The following is a 15,444-nucleotide window of genomic DNA, read 5'->3' on the forward strand; positions in this document are numbered from 1 at the left end:
TCCACCTATAATTCCGACATCTTGTATCGTCCAGGGAAGCTCAATGAGCTCCCAGATGCCCTGTCCCACGATACATGTGCCAGCGCCCAAGTTGACCGACTTCGGGCCCTCCACAATGACCTCTGTTAACTGGGGGTCACCTTTTTCTTTCATTTTGTCAAGGCCCGCAACGTGCCTTACTCCATCGAGGAGGTCAGGACCATGACCAGGGACTGCCAGGTCTGCGCGGAGTGCAAACCGCACTTCTATCGGCCAGGCAGAGCGCACCTGGTGAAGGCTTCCCACCCCTTTGCATCGACTTCAAAGGGCCCTCCCCTCCACCGACCGTAACGTGTACTTCCTCAACATTGTTGATGAGTACTCAACCCTTTGCCATCCCATGCCCTGACATGACCTCGGCCACTGTCATCAAGGCCCTGCACAGCTTCTTCACCTTGTTCGGTTTCCCCACCTACATCCAGAGATATCTGGGCTCCTCATTCATGAGTGATGAGCTGCGTCAGTTCCTGCTCAGCAAGGGCATCACCTCAAGCAGACCTATCAGCTACAACCCCCGGGGAAACGGATAGGTGGAGAGGGAGAACGCAACGGTCTGGAAGGCCGTCCTCCTGGCCCTACGGTCTAGAAGTCTCCCGCTGGCAGGAGGTCCTTCCCGGTGCGCCCCACTCTATCCGGTCGCTTCTGTGCTCTGCCACCGTGACCCTTCACGGACGTATGTTTGTCTTCCCTAGGAAGTCCACCTCAGGGTCTCGCTCCCGTCCTGGCTGACAGCCACAGGGCCTGTGCTCCTCTGGAAGCATGTGAAGAACCACAAAACCGATCCCCTGGTCGAGCGGGTTATGCTTCTCCACGCTAACCCACAATATGCCTATGTGGCACATCAGGACAGGCGGCAGGACACAGTCTCCTTCCGGGACCTGGCACCCGCTGGTTCCCCACCTGACCCTCCACCGTCTACCTCCATTACCATCGCCCCCGCGCCTACACCGTCTCTCTCTCTCTCAGTCGACGCTTCCAGAAGAAGAGGACTACACGCTCCCAGAGTGTCCCGGCCGACACCACAGCCGGGACTGAGGCGGTCACAGCGGACGGTTAAAGCTCCTGATAGACTTAATCTATAAGTTTGCTTCACCCCCGCTGGACCTTTTTTTAATAAACGGGGGGTGAATCTGGTGAACCGCTGTTATTCTGGTTCCACTGTTACTTACAGCGCTGTATATATTCTCTGTTACTGTTTGTTCCATTGTTACTCACTGTGTTATATATTGTTGTTCTTCCGTGGCTCCGCCCCACTGGGTGTTGTATATAGTTGACTGATCTGTAGCCCTGTCTCCAGTCTGGATTCAGCAGCAGACAGGCTACATCTCAGACTATTAAAACCATTACTTTGTTTTCTACAACTTGCCTCGTGTGTAATTGATGGTGCATCACTTATAAGATGTGGTCTCACCAAATGTTGTAGCAAAATCCTACTTTTATTTTCCATTCCTCTTACAATAAACAAAAATATTCCATTTGCCTTCCTAATCATTGGCAGTAACTGCATTCATGCCCCAGGACACCCAGGTCCCTCTGTGCCTGAGTTCTGTAATCTCTCCATCAACATAATAGACTGCTTGTCTATTTTTCCTGCCAAAGTGGACAAGTTTATCTTTCCCCACATTATGCTCCGTCTGCCACGGTTTTGTCCACTCGCTTAACCTATCTATAGCGCTTTGCCGATTCCTTATGTCCCCTTTGCAACTTACTTTCTAACGTCCTTTTGTACCAGCAGCAAATTTAACAACCATGCCCCTTTGTAACTTCCCACTTCCACCCACACAACTTACAGCCTCTCCTAATTTCAGTTAGCAGAAGGATTAAAAGAGCAAATACCTACAGATTTTCAGTACCCTAAATGGCAAGACTCGGGGTTGGAGACCGAATCGACTCGGATGGCTCCTAACCAATTTTACATGACAAGATTTACATCATGTGTGCAAAGAAACATAAAAATGAAATATAAATGATGGAATCATCTGACAACAACTGTCCAGTGGAGTATCAGCTGAACATGGCATCTGCCAAGCCCTATAATTACATGACAACCAACCTGCAATTACCAGCATTTCAACCTGGTGTAATATCGCTATAAATAATCACAAACCCGACATTTAAAGGGATCAAATGTGTAACTGGACAGTTGGATATTCTGCTCAGAACAAGTGACTACAGTATAAAAATTTCACAATCCACTTTTCTGCAATGTTACAGGATCCTAAATACAACAAAATGTTACAACACCATAAAGACATCCACAAAATAATTGTACTTAAAACCAGTCGCCTTTTGCCTGTAAGAATTCATTAGCATCTGTAAGGATGCCTGCTAATTTTCTTTCTTTGTTACTTCATAAGGTAAGGCCACCAGTAAGGCCAGCATTGGTTGCCATCCCTAACTGCCCTTAAATGAATAGTTTGCTCGGCCATGTCTAAGGGCAGCTAAAATTCTACCATGTTTTTGTATAAATGGAATCACAATTAGACCAGCATAGGCAAGACTGGCAGATTTTGGTGCAGTGGTTAGCATTGTTGCCTCATAGCACCAAAGACCCGGGTTTGATTCCGGCCTTGGGTGACTGCGTGGAGTTTGCACATTCTCCCCCCCGCCCCTCCCCATCTGGATAGGTTTCCTCCCGGTTCCCCGATTTCCTCCCACAGTCCAAAGATGTGCAGATTAGGTGGATTGACCAAGCTAAATTGCCCCTTGGTGTCCAAAGATGGGGTGTGGTGTTCTTTTAGAGTGTTGGTGCAGATGCCGAATGGCCTCCTTCTGCACTATAGGGATCTATGGACTTCCTCCTTCCCTGAATGGTGAACCAGATGGGTTTTTACAACAATCAATGATTGTTCCATTACTGTGACTAGCTTTTCAATTCCAGATTTTATGAATCAAATTCCAACAGCTGCCAGTGCCTGGTCCTCTGGATTACTAGCCCAGCAACATAACTACTATGACACCATCTACTCCATTACAAATGGCATTGTCATTTGTATTACTTCTCCTTAGTCATCTACTCAAATAAACACCGGAAATTCATGACCAAGAAGGCATCAATTTCTGAATTGTTTAAATCCTGTTGTCCTGAAAGGAGCTGGGCAGGGAAACTTTGTGCAAACAGTAAAACAGACCGGTAGATTTATTCTCTTTCTTCCCCCCCCCCCCCCCCCCCCCCCCCCCCCCCGCCCCCGCCCCCGCCCCCAAATTGGAAACATTTATGTGCAGACACATAGTTCCAAGACCGCTTGCAAAAAGACTTATGGGTTAAATAAGGGGCAGCATGGTGGTGCAGTGGTTCGCACTGCTGCTCATGGCGCCAAGGTCCCAGGTTCGATCCCGGCCCTGGGTCACTGTTCATGGGGAGTTTGCCCATTCTCCCCACGTCTGCGTGGGTCTCACCCCCACAACCCAAAAGATGTGCAGGGTAGGTAGATTGGCCACACTGAATTGCCCCTCAATTGGGAAAAAAATAATTGGATACTCCAAATGTATTTTAAAGACAAATAAGGTTGAGGAACTACCCCTTTGTCCTACTTCCAGAGCTAACGCCAATCATGAAAATTACAAAGGCTAGATTGTGCATTTTGGAGCAGATAGTGATTATATAAAAGGAGAAAAAAAATGAGGGTATAAAAAATCCTGCATCAAAACCTGCTCCCAATTGATCTAATCGTGCTACAATCTTCGAAAACGAATCACATTTCTAACTGTAAATGAAAAAGTTCATGGTGATGCAAACACAGAATGTAAAGAATGCAGCAACTTGCTCCTAAAAATGCAGTAAATACGGGGATCAAACTATTGCAAACAATTCCCCAATCCATCCCAATAAGAACAGAAACCACATTTAATGTGGGGGGGGGGGGGGGGGGGGGTCCCCTCTCATTGTTGGATATTCAGATACTTTTAAACGAAGAACACCAGCTCCTAGACGACCCTTTCTTTGCTCAGGAAACCTGTTAATTATTATAAATGTAAAAGCAAACGCTGAAATCTGAATGCTGGACCATTTCAGCAGGTCTGGCGGCATTAATTGTGTTAATGTATTGGTCACCATGCCAGTGTCCAAATTAATCAATCAACGAGAGATTAGGGGAGAGGTTGGTTTGAAACGGTTTATTTGGGAGATAGGCGGTCTGTTAAAAAAAAGGTGCAGAGCGCGAAAAAGAGACAAAGGAGAACAGAGAGAGAAAGTGTTACAACTTACCCGAGGCTTTAGCAACAATGCGGCAAACGAGTTCAATTCATTGGCAACCTGAACAGGAGTGACGAGAACCTAGATTGCAAAAGTTTAAAACTAGGACCGAGGATCTATTTTTCTCCCCATTTCCCTCCCCCACCCCCAAACTGGACACGTCTAATCGTTTCCCTTCAACCCCAAACTTGTTCATGTTGGGTTAAACTTAAACCGTAGCAACAACAGTCTTTCAAAAAAAGCACACACTGCAGCTGTAACTACTTCCCGGGGCTGGATTAGCATTTTTGTTTGTTGCAAATGTTACAGAAAGATGCCACGGCAGAGTGGCTCAGTGCTGGGGCGAAACTTTTTTTCTTTACAAAGCACCAACTTTTTTTTAAAAAAAGAAAGCTTTCTTACCTCTCGCTGATATTGCTGGGCGGAGCACAGCTCATTCTCCGCTGCTTTCGCAGTTTAACACAAAAAAAACTTAACTCGAATCCCCCTGTTCTCTCAATCCGCCCCCTAAATTCTCCCGCTGGCGAATCTAACAGGCAAGGCTTTCCGAGCGGAAACTCGCCTCTCAGCTGTGGGGCGGGGAGGCTGACAGTGGGAGAGATTGCAACAGCGTTTACACAGGAAGATCCAAGTCTATTTGCATTGTGTGGCTGCAGCCGCTATTCCCCCTTCCCCCCCGGCAGCACTCACACTTGCAATAACTGTTGCTTCTTGGTGTAATGAGTTGGGGCGGAAAGTGAGTCACTTTTACATAAATCCTCATCGATATATATTGGATACATTTCCCCATGGATCCAATCGGGGGCAAAATGCACATGGGACAAAATTACAGTACACAGGAAGCTGATTATTTTATTCTTATTTAATACATTCTAACTATGTAACAGACCACTGCCCCACACCACATTGTAAAACAAAATCAGAAAATGCTGGGCAATCTCAGCAGGTCTGACAGCATCTGTGGAGAGAGAATGGAGCTAACGTTTCGAGTCTGGATGACCACTAAGTACACGTTTAGCTACATGTTTCCCCGCGCTCACAGTGCGGCATATAGCCCCGTTTTGAACAATGGGGAGTTCCGCTTGGCAGATCTCCCCCTTGTCATGATATTCAAACACACATCACAACACACACATCATGATAGACAGACCAACAGACCAATTAGCACACATAACATGACAGCCAATCACAGACAAGAGCAGACACAGTATAAGACAAGAAACGCGACACCTGCTGGCCAGTCCATCTAGAGACAGGACAAGGCCAGGACCTGATTAACAAGACACTCACCCCGTCACCACGTGCTGAGTACCAAGTCAGATGTGTAAATAACTAGTTGGAATAAAACTGCGTTGTACCAATCTCAACCGTGTTGGTTCGTCTGTACCTCAGAGCACCCAACACCACATGGTACCAGTGAGTGAATCGACACTTACCGGCAAATCTGCCATCCTGAGCCATGGACACCCACAACAAACCGCAGCCGTTGCAAGTCGCTGGGAACCTGGGCACCAATTGGAAGCTCTTCAAGTAGCGATTCGAACTGTTCATGCGAGCCAACGAAAAACAGGGCGCCTCGGACGAAACAAAGATTGCCATGCTCCTCACTACCGCAGGTCAGCACGCCATCGATGTATACAACTCCTTGGTGTTCGCGGAAGGCGAGAACAAATCTAAATATGACACGGCCCTCCTCAAGCTCGACCAGCGCTTCAACGTTGAGGTCAATGAAAGCTTTGAGAGGTATATCTTTCAGCAGCGCCTACAAGGTAAGGATGAGCACTTTCAGTCCTTCGTGACGCACCTCCGCATACTCGCGTAGTCCTGCGGTTACGGCACCACCTCAGAATCCATGATCCGGGACCAGATCATTTTTGGCGTTGCCTCCAGTGGCCTATGCCAGCAGCTTCTAAAAATTAAAGGCCTGACCTTAGCAGCTGCAGTTGAAGCCTGTCTCCTACATGAAAATTCGACCAGCCGCTACGCCCAATTTCAGGCGACCGAATCGGCACGGAGGGGGTCACAAGCGATCGAATCGGCAAGCCAGGCCGCCCACGAGGCCGAACGCATCCAGGCAATCGAGTTTCTCCCGGCCAGCAGCCCGGACGAGGGTGGCCGTTTCGCGCGCTTTTTAAGGCCTCCCGCATTTGTGCGTGCCAAAACCTACGGCAACACTGAGGGACGTGCTGCGCAGGCGCCACCGATGCAAGACCGAACTGCACATGCGCAGTGGCGTAACGAACGTCATGACGTGCGGCAACTGTGGAGCTGCACATTTAAAAGGGCAATGTCCTGCAAAATCCCGACAATGCCTACGCTGTGGCAAGATGGACCACTACGCTGCCTACTGTCGAGCGGCTCAACTTGTGGATCTTTCACATCTCCGACAACCTCGCAGACACGTGCGGACCATCCAGCCTCCATATCACGACATCCAAACCGACGACACAGATGACCAAGACGCCTTCCGGGTTGCTGTCATTGATGTGAACCGGGTCAACACCATCAATCCGGCCGATGAATGGCCAGATCATTCGTCTGGACACTGGCGCCTCCGCCAACCTCATAGCATGGTCAGCATTCTATGCCATGAAGGTCAGACCACCAATCCAGCCATCCCGGTGCAAGATGGTCAACTACAACGGGAACGTTATCCCGGCCTGGCGGATGCCCTATCCAGAGCAGTGAGCACGCCGCCAGATGCGGAGGGGTTCATATGTCAGGTCGAGGCACAGGTGGCCTTGACAGCGGCAAATCTGCCGGCTGACGACTCCAGTCTGGCCCGCATCCGCCGAGAGACAGCGGCCGACCCCCTTTTACAGCGAGTGATGCGCCACATGACGGGAGGATGGCTCAAAGGGCAGTGCCCGCAGTTCTGTAATGTACGAGACGACCTAGCCATCATTGATGGGATCCTTCTGAAGCTGGACCGGATTGTGATTCCGCACAGCATGCGCCAGCTGGTTCTCGATCAAATACACAAAGGCCACTTGGGGGTCGAGAAGTGCAGATGGAGGGCCCGAGAGGCGGTATACTGGCCGGGCATCAGTGACTATATTGCCAACATGGTGATCAACTGTACAACCTGCCAAAGGTTTCAGCCGGCGCAACCTCCTGAGACGCTTCTGCCCCATAAGCTGGTGACGTCCCCCTGAGCGAAGGTGGGTGTCGACCTATTTCACGCGCTTGGCATGGACTATGTTATCATAGTGGACTACTTCTCCAATTACCCAGAAGTCATACGCCTGCACGATCTAACGTCGTCTGCTGTCATCAGGGCCTGCAAAGACACCTTTGCTCGCCACGGCATTCCGATGACTATCATGTCGGACAATGGGCCCTGTTTTGCCAGCCATGAATGGTCGTCCTTTGCGGCCTCGTATGGCTTCACACACGTGACGTCCAGCCCTCTGCATCCCCAGTCCAATGGAAAGGCGGAGAAGGGCGTTCACATTGCCAAGCGGCTTCTCTGCAAGGCTGCTGCTGCCGGATCGGTCTTCTACCTCGCCCTGCTGGCCTATCGCTCGGCCCCACTAGCCACGGGTCTCTCGCCAGCACAGCTGCTGATGGGTCGCGCCCTCAGAACCACTGTGCCTTCCAACCTGGCACCAACAATAGGCCATGCTCCGGTACTGCATAGGATGCAACTGCAGCGCAATCGCCAGAAGAGATCGTACGACACAAGGGCAACTGATCTTCCCTCCCTGGCCCCTGAAGACAACGTCCGCATTCACCTACCAGATGGTGGCTGGTCAGCACCTGCCGAAGTTCTCCGACGCGTGGCTCCCCGCCCGTTCCTGGTACGCATGCCGGATGGATCCGTGCGTAGGCGCAATCGGCGAGCCCTTCGCCTACTTCCACGCTCGCAACGAACCATACACAGACGCCGTGTCCTCCACTGGTTCCTGATAGCGACTTCGTGGAGCTGCCATATACCATGCCCCTTCTGTCGCCGCCCGTGGCCAGGCTCGCATCTCAGCCGGTGGTTCTCGACCCACCCTTGAGGTGGTCAACCCGAATTCGTCGCCCACCTACTAGACTGGACTTATGAGACTGTTCACACGTTACATTTCAGCAACTACTGTATTGTAACATGTCACTGTTTTATCGTTCCAGGCCTCGTTTGATCGGTCCAAATTTCAACGCTCTTCTTCTTTTGTTATGGTACAACCTCGTTAGCATGTCACACCTGACATCGCCCCTTGTATATAGTTACGCCACATGTGCATGCTGTAAATATCACGCACACACACCTTTAGCTGCACTCAGGACACATTTATATTTATAACCACGTAGGCACATAATCTTGTAAAAAAAGGGGGATATCATGATATTCAAACACACATCACAACACACATCATGATAGACAGACCAACAGACCAATTAGCACACATAACACGACAGCCAATCACAGACAAGAGCAGACACAGTATAAGACAAGAAACACGACACCTGCTGGCCAGTCCATCTGGAGACAGGACATGGCCAGGACCTGATTAACAAGACACTCACCCCGTCACCACGTGCTGAGTACCAAGTCAGATGTGTAAATAACTAGTTGGAATAAAACTGCGTTGTACCAATCGCAACCGTGTTGGTTCGTCTGTACCTCAGAGCACCCAACACCACACCCCTTGTAGCGAGAGATCGGCACGTCATTTTTAAATGGTGTCCCATTCTCTGAGGCCCCCTCTCCAGTCTTCCCAACACCCCAGCCGAACAACCCTGGTCTCTGAGCAAAGGGGTTGAATCCCAAAGCCTCAGGTACCTTGGGAATCTGCACATTAGAGTGAGGCTTATTGCCTCGGTCTAATATGCAGATTTGCCAAAAGGTAATCCCACACATTGTGGATGGGATTTACATCTCAATGTCACACGAGCCAGGTAGATCCCGGGAGCGGGGTCTCCCAGCTTTCATCGGCTGCACTGTGCTGCGGTGAGCTGCTTTTTGGGCGCAGCATGGCCGTTGGATAGTGCCCTAAGAGACATCTAAAGACTCTAAGAGCACTCTTAGAGTCATCCAGACTCGAAATGGTAGCTCCGTTCCCTCTCCACAGATGCTGTCAGACCCGTTGAGATTGTCCAGCATTTTCTGTTTTTGTTTCAGATTCCAGCATCCGCAGTCATTTGCATTTTATCTCAGTTTTGTAAAGGTCAATATTACTAACCTGGCTAAAAGTTCAAATGACAGACCATAAGAAGGTCTAGCTTATGTTATGGGGCTGGATAAGGTATTGACTCAGATCTTCTGGTATCTTTCTTGTCAGAGATTTGAAGCAAGTTGTGAGTTGCATGTCCGTATCCTGTGGAAATCCTGATGCACACACAGTTGTGGAAATTACCTAAGAAGTTTAAACTTATGATGGGCTTACGTCCACTACCCGAGACTCTCCACAAATGTCTCCGACACTGAGCTCACTGTCAGAGACTTGGGACAGATTCGTGGGGTTTTACCTGGATTCTTACCGTGGAAGTGGTAAGCTGGTTAATACCTGGTCTAACTCAGTAATTAGCCAGTATAACACAACTGAGTGCCATAAATGACAATCACACCCCCGACTGACGACCCAACCTGACTATCCCCGACTCAGCTGTCCCCAACCTGACCCGACTGACTACCCCCTCTTCCACCCACTCACTCAAAGACTTGTGATCTTTAAAAGCCCCGGTCGTGAAAAGGTGTTTTGTCCGATTCTCGTCCTTTTTTTTTTGGAAGGTCTATCCTGGTGGGTGTCAGCGCTGACCCATTGATGCTTCGGCCAGGATCAGAAGTCACAGCAGAGAAATGCAAAAGCTTTAGTTCGCAGAGGTCCGGCAGCGCCAATACCTGCAGCATCAAGGCTGACTGGAAAGTGGAAACATAGAAAATAGGAGCAGTAGTTGGTCATTCGGCCCCTCGAGCCTGCTCTGCCATTCAATATGGGTGATCCTCTATCTCAATGCCATAGTTACAGGCTCTCCATGTGACCCTTGATGCCATAGAGCCGAATGCTCCAGAAATTTCTACCAGAGCCTCCTGATTTTCATGAATAACTTGAAATGTATTTTAGTGCGAGCGAATTAAGTTTGCAGGTGGGAAAGCAACGGAGCCAGAATGCCTTGACAGGCAACAAAGCAAATGAAGCTCAATGCAACAACAACGTATATTTATTTAGCACCTTTAACATAATGAATAGTCCAAAGGTGCTTCAGAGGAGCATAATAAACCCAAGTATGACATTGAGCCATATAAGGAGGTACAGATGATCAAAGGATTGGTCAAAGAAGTTTTAAGGAGTGTCTTAAAAGACAACAGTAAGGTGAAGAAGCAGCAAGGTGTTGGAAGGCTAATCAAGAGCTTAGGGCCTAAGCGGCAATGGTGGAGTGATTAAAATTAGGGTTGCACAAAAGGCCACAATTACAGGAATGCAGATGTCTCAGAAGGTTGTGGGGCTGCAGGCGATTACACAGAGAGGGAGGGGTGAGGCCAAGGAAGCATTTGAAAATAAGGATGAGAATTTTTAAAATCAAGACATTGCCCAGCCAGAAGCCAATGTAGGCCAGCGAATTGCCCAGTGATATTAGTGAGGTGGAAATACCTGGTTCTAGTGATCCATGCAGAGTACTGTGTGCAGTGGGAGTAAAAAATAACGCATACAAACTCAGTGGGTGGAATCGAGCATGCCATGGAACAGCTGAAATACACTGAGGCACGATTTTACAGTGATGCAGCACACGAAAAGCAGCTCGCTGTGGCGCAGCGTCCCTGTCACAACGTCCCTGGCTCAACTCAACTGCTGCTGAAACCCTTTTCCATGCCTTCATTACCTCTAGAGTCAACTATTCCAACACGTCCTTGTCTGGCCTCCCATATTCTATCCTTCAGAAACTTGAGACCATCCAATTCTTTGCTACCTTGTCTTAACTCACAGCAAGAATCGTTCCCCTATCACCCTTGTATTCGCTGGCCTACATAGGCTTCTGGCGTGCCTGATAGAAACAGGACAGCACGGTAGCCTTGTGGCTAGCACAATTGCTTCACAGCTCCAGGGTCCCAGGTTCGATTCCGGCTTGGGTCACTGTCTGTGCGGAGTCTGCACATCCTCCCCGTGTGTTTCCTCCGGGTGCTCCGGTTTCCTTCCACAGTACAGAGATGTGCAGGTTAGGTGGATTGGCCATGCTAAAATTGCCCTTAAGTGTCCAAAATTGCCCTTAGGTGTTGGGTGGGGTTACTGGGTTGTGGGGGTAGGGTGGAGGTGTGGACCTTGGGTAGGGTGCTCTTTCCAAGAGCCGGTGCAGACTCGATGGGCCGAAGGCCTCCTTCTGCACTGTAAATTCAATGATAATCCGGAAGACCCCACTCCCGGGATCTAGCCGGCTCACAATACCTCGCGGGATCTAACGCAATCTCGTGAGCCGTTGCAATGTAAATCCCACCCTTTGTGGGATCACTTTTTAGCAAATCTGCATATTAAAGTGAAACAGCTAGTCTCACATTAATGTGCAGATTCCTGAGTTACCTGAAGCTTGGGATTTATCTCCTTTGCCTTGGGGATCTTGGGTAAGTGCCATTCAGCACTGGTCTCCAAGAGGTGAAGAGCCAGCAAACCTCGCTCTACACCTCGGGGGCCTCCAAGGTTATCTTCCGTTCCAGAGTCTGCTCCGCGGAGCAGGACGAACAATGCTCATGCTATTTCTTCCAAAAGGTGCACAGAGAGACCTCTGTGATCAGCAGCCTGATGGAAGAAGATGGCTCTGTAAAGTCATCGCAGTCTGACATCCTGAGGATCAGCAAATCCTTTTATGCCGGACTGTATGATCTGAAGCCAACAGATAACACTGTTTCTCAGACCTTCCTGTCGTCTATCACAGAGGTCTTAGGCGACAGCGAGCGGGAAAACCTGGACAAACCGCTAACTCTGGAAGAGCTGACAAAGGCCGTCAGGTCCTTTGAGACGAGTAAAACTCCTGGAAGTGACGGCTTGCCGGCTGAGTTGTATTCGGCTCTGTGGGACTGGATGGGCCCAGACCTGCTGGAAGTGTACGAGAGTATGCTTCTGGGCAGCAGCATGCCAGAATCCATGAGGAAAGGCATCATCACCCTTCTCTACAAGCAGAAGGGGGAAAGGGAAGAAATTTGAAATTGGCGCCCCATTTCACTGTTGAATGTGGATTATAAAATTCTAGCCAAGCTCGCCAATCGGGTCAGATCTGCTCTGGAGTTGGTGATCCACCCTGACCAGACCTGTGATGTACCCGGCAGGAAGATCTCTGATAGCCTCGTGCTACTGAGGGATACGATCACCTATGTGCAGGGCAGGAAGGTGGACACCTGCATCATCAGCCTTGACCAGGAGAAGGCTTCTGACAGAATATCGCACACCTACATGATGGATGTGCTCTCCAAAATGGGGTTTGGGGAGGTAATTCGCAATTGGATCAAACTGCACTACACAAACATCTATAGCGCATCTCAATCAATGGGTGGGAATCAGAAAAGTTCCAGATCAAATCTGGAGTCAGGCAGGGCTGCCCTCTCTCCTCGGCCCTGTTTGTGTGCTGCATAGAACCTTTTGCCGAGTCCATTAGGAAGGATCCGGGTATAAGAGGAGTGACGATCCCAGGCAGCGCAGGCGTGCAAGTTAAGGCCTCCCTGTATATGGACGACGCTGCCATCTTCTGCTCGGATCCCGCGTATGTACGCAGGCTCTTGAATACCTGCGACCAGTTTGAACTGGCCTCGGGAGCCAAGGTAAACCGCGGCAAGAGCGAGGCCATGTTCTTTGGGAACTGGGGCGACCGGTCCTTTGTCCCCTTCACTGTCAGGTCAGATTATCTGAAGATGATGGGGATATGGTTCGGAGCGGCCGGGGCATGCACCAAACCTGGGAGGAGCACATCGCCAAGGTAAGACAGAAACTGGGCGGGTGGGAGCAATGCTCCCTCTCCATTGCGGGCAAAACCCTGGTCATCAGGTGTGAGGCACTCTCGGTGTTACTGCACGTAGCGCAGGCCTGGCCCATTACCCGACCCTACGCCGCAGCAATCACCCAGGCCATCTTCAAATTCATCTGGAGATCCAAGATCGACCATGTCCGAAGGGACACCATGTACAAACCTCTGGATAAGGGAGGGAAAAACATACCCAATGTCTCCCTCATCCTGTTGGCCACCTTTGTGTGCAGCTGCATCAAGCTGTGTGTGGACCCCCGGTATGCAAACACCAAGTGTCAGTACATACTGAGGTTCTACCTGTCCCCGGTGTTATGAAGGATGGGCCTGGCCTCATTGTCGCGGAACGCTCCAAGTAGTTGGACCGTGCCATACCACCTGTCCCTCGTGGAAAAGATTTTGAAGAAAAACACCTTTGACCACAAGGCAATGAAGCAGTGGTCAGCACGTAATGTCCTCGAGGCCCTCAGGGAAAAGCAGACTGTGGAGGACGTTGGATGGTTCCCTGAGCAGACTGTCAGAGTCATCTGGCAGAAGGTCCCATCACCAGAACTTACAAACAAGCACCAAGACCTAGCTTGGCTGGTGGTGAGAAGGGCCCTCTCCGTCAGAGTCTTCATGTACACCCGAAGGCTCAGCGCCGTTGCACGCTGCCCTCGGAGCGGCTGTGGGGGAAATGAGATGGTCATCCACCTCCTTGTGGAATGTGCCTTTGCAAAGAATGTCTGGAGAGTGATGCAGTGGTATTTGTCAAGGTTCATCCCGAGCAGCTCTGTGACACAGAGCTGCTCTGTGCTCTACGGACTGTTTCCAGGGACACACACCGAGACAAACATCAACTGCTGCTGGAAGGTCATCAACTCGGCGAAAGACGCTCTTTGGTCTGCCCGAAACTTGCTGATCTTCCAGTGCAAAGAGCTATCCTCGACCGAGTGTTGCAGACTGGCACATTCCAAGGTCCAGGACTACGTGCTGAGGGATGCACTCAAGCTTGGGGCAACTGCCGCCAAGGCGCAATGGGGAAAGACCACTGTGTAAGGTCTTACCAGCAAATGTACACCGAGGGGCGGGTAACAGTGTAAACTCCCCTCGGTCTGGGTCGTTAACACTCCAATGTATAAAAGAAACATGACAATGTAAATGTTTAAGAAGAAATTGTAACGTAAAGAGCGATATGTGTGTAAAGTTATCAAAATTGAATGGAAGCAAGTCAAGGGGATGTGTAACTCTGATGGAAATGTACAGTCAAGACAATTCAAAATGTTCTGTAATGTTTATGATAGATTTTATGAATAAAGTATATTTTTTGAAAAAAAAAAGGTGGTTACCAGCAAATGTACACCGAGGGGTGGGTAACAGTGTAAACCCACCTCGGTCTGGGTCATTAACATTACAATGTAAATGTTTAAGAAGGAATTGTATCGTAAAGCGCGATATGTGTGTAATGTTATCATAATTGAATGGAAGAAAGTCAAGGGAATGTGTAACTCTGATGGAAATGTACAGTCAAGACAATTCAAAATGTTCTGTAATATTTAGTATAGATTTTATGAATAAAGTATATTTTTTTGGGGAAAAAAAAACTGGTCTCCAAATGGGGACCAGATGGAATGACGGCTGCTATGTACATGCCCTTTGGGCAGGGTGACTCTCTGGCACTGCTGATGCTATGTGAGAACCCTGGCAGTACCATGGTGCCCAGGTGTCACTGCCAGCTGGCATGGGTACTGCTAGGGTGACATGCTGGCCTTTTGTGCTTGGTAGCGATCAGGCTGAGGTGCCCTGTTGGGGGTGTGGGGGCCTGGGGCCCTCCTATAGTGAGTTGGAGGGGTAGGGATTGCTTCAGGGGCTCCAGAGATCAGGATGCTATTTTTATATGTTGTCCCGATCCCTTGCTGCACTGAGGAGTTCCAGCAAGCGGAGCTCCTCAGGGCACAAAATGGGGCTATGCTTGGCCACACATTCCCTGCTGAGGGTCCCTATTTAACGCGAGTACCATTTTATAGCATTGTGTTCTTGTGTTTGTGAGCGCTGGGAAACACATAGCTAAACGCGCTCACTGTGGGGCCTTCCCATTTAATTAAATCCCGCCCTGACTTTACATCATTTCATTTAAATTATATACAGTAATATAAGCAAATAGAATGCTGAGCATTATTGCCAAATCAGTTGAGTTATTAATACTTCCACAACACCCTCAATGGGATGTAACTGGGAGATTATGTCCACTTGTGTTCACCACAGCAGAAATGAACGAATGCCAAAAGGGGCAGTGAGGC

The 15,444-nt window shown here is 49.4% G+C and overlaps 1 protein-coding gene across 4 annotated transcripts in view; it reads right to left on the reverse strand.

Moving 5' to 3' along the window:
* Positions 1-15,444, reverse strand: part of LOC140398411 (gap junction gamma-1 protein-like) — a 150,503-nt gene that overhangs the window by 26,964 nt on the left and 108,095 nt on the right. The window contains exons 1-2 of one of the 4 annotated variants that reach the window (XM_072487072.1): positions 4,637-4,854; positions 4,247-4,315 (exon numbers count right to left, since the gene is read on the reverse strand). The exons of 1 other annotated variant lie outside the window; for it this stretch is intronic. The gene's annotated coding sequence lies outside the window, so the exon portion shown is untranslated. Of the gene's footprint in view, positions 1-4,246; positions 4,316-4,636; positions 4,856-15,444 lie in introns of those variants that run through there. 2 more of the 4 variants (XM_072487075.1, XM_072487073.1) reach the window with 2 other exon arrangements.

This window comes from Scyliorhinus torazame, chromosome 21, assembly GCF_047496885.1.
Source record: "Scyliorhinus torazame isolate Kashiwa2021f chromosome 21, sScyTor2.1, whole genome shotgun sequence".
NCBI classification, from domain to species: domain Eukaryota; kingdom Metazoa; phylum Chordata; class Chondrichthyes; order Carcharhiniformes; family Scyliorhinidae; genus Scyliorhinus; species Scyliorhinus torazame.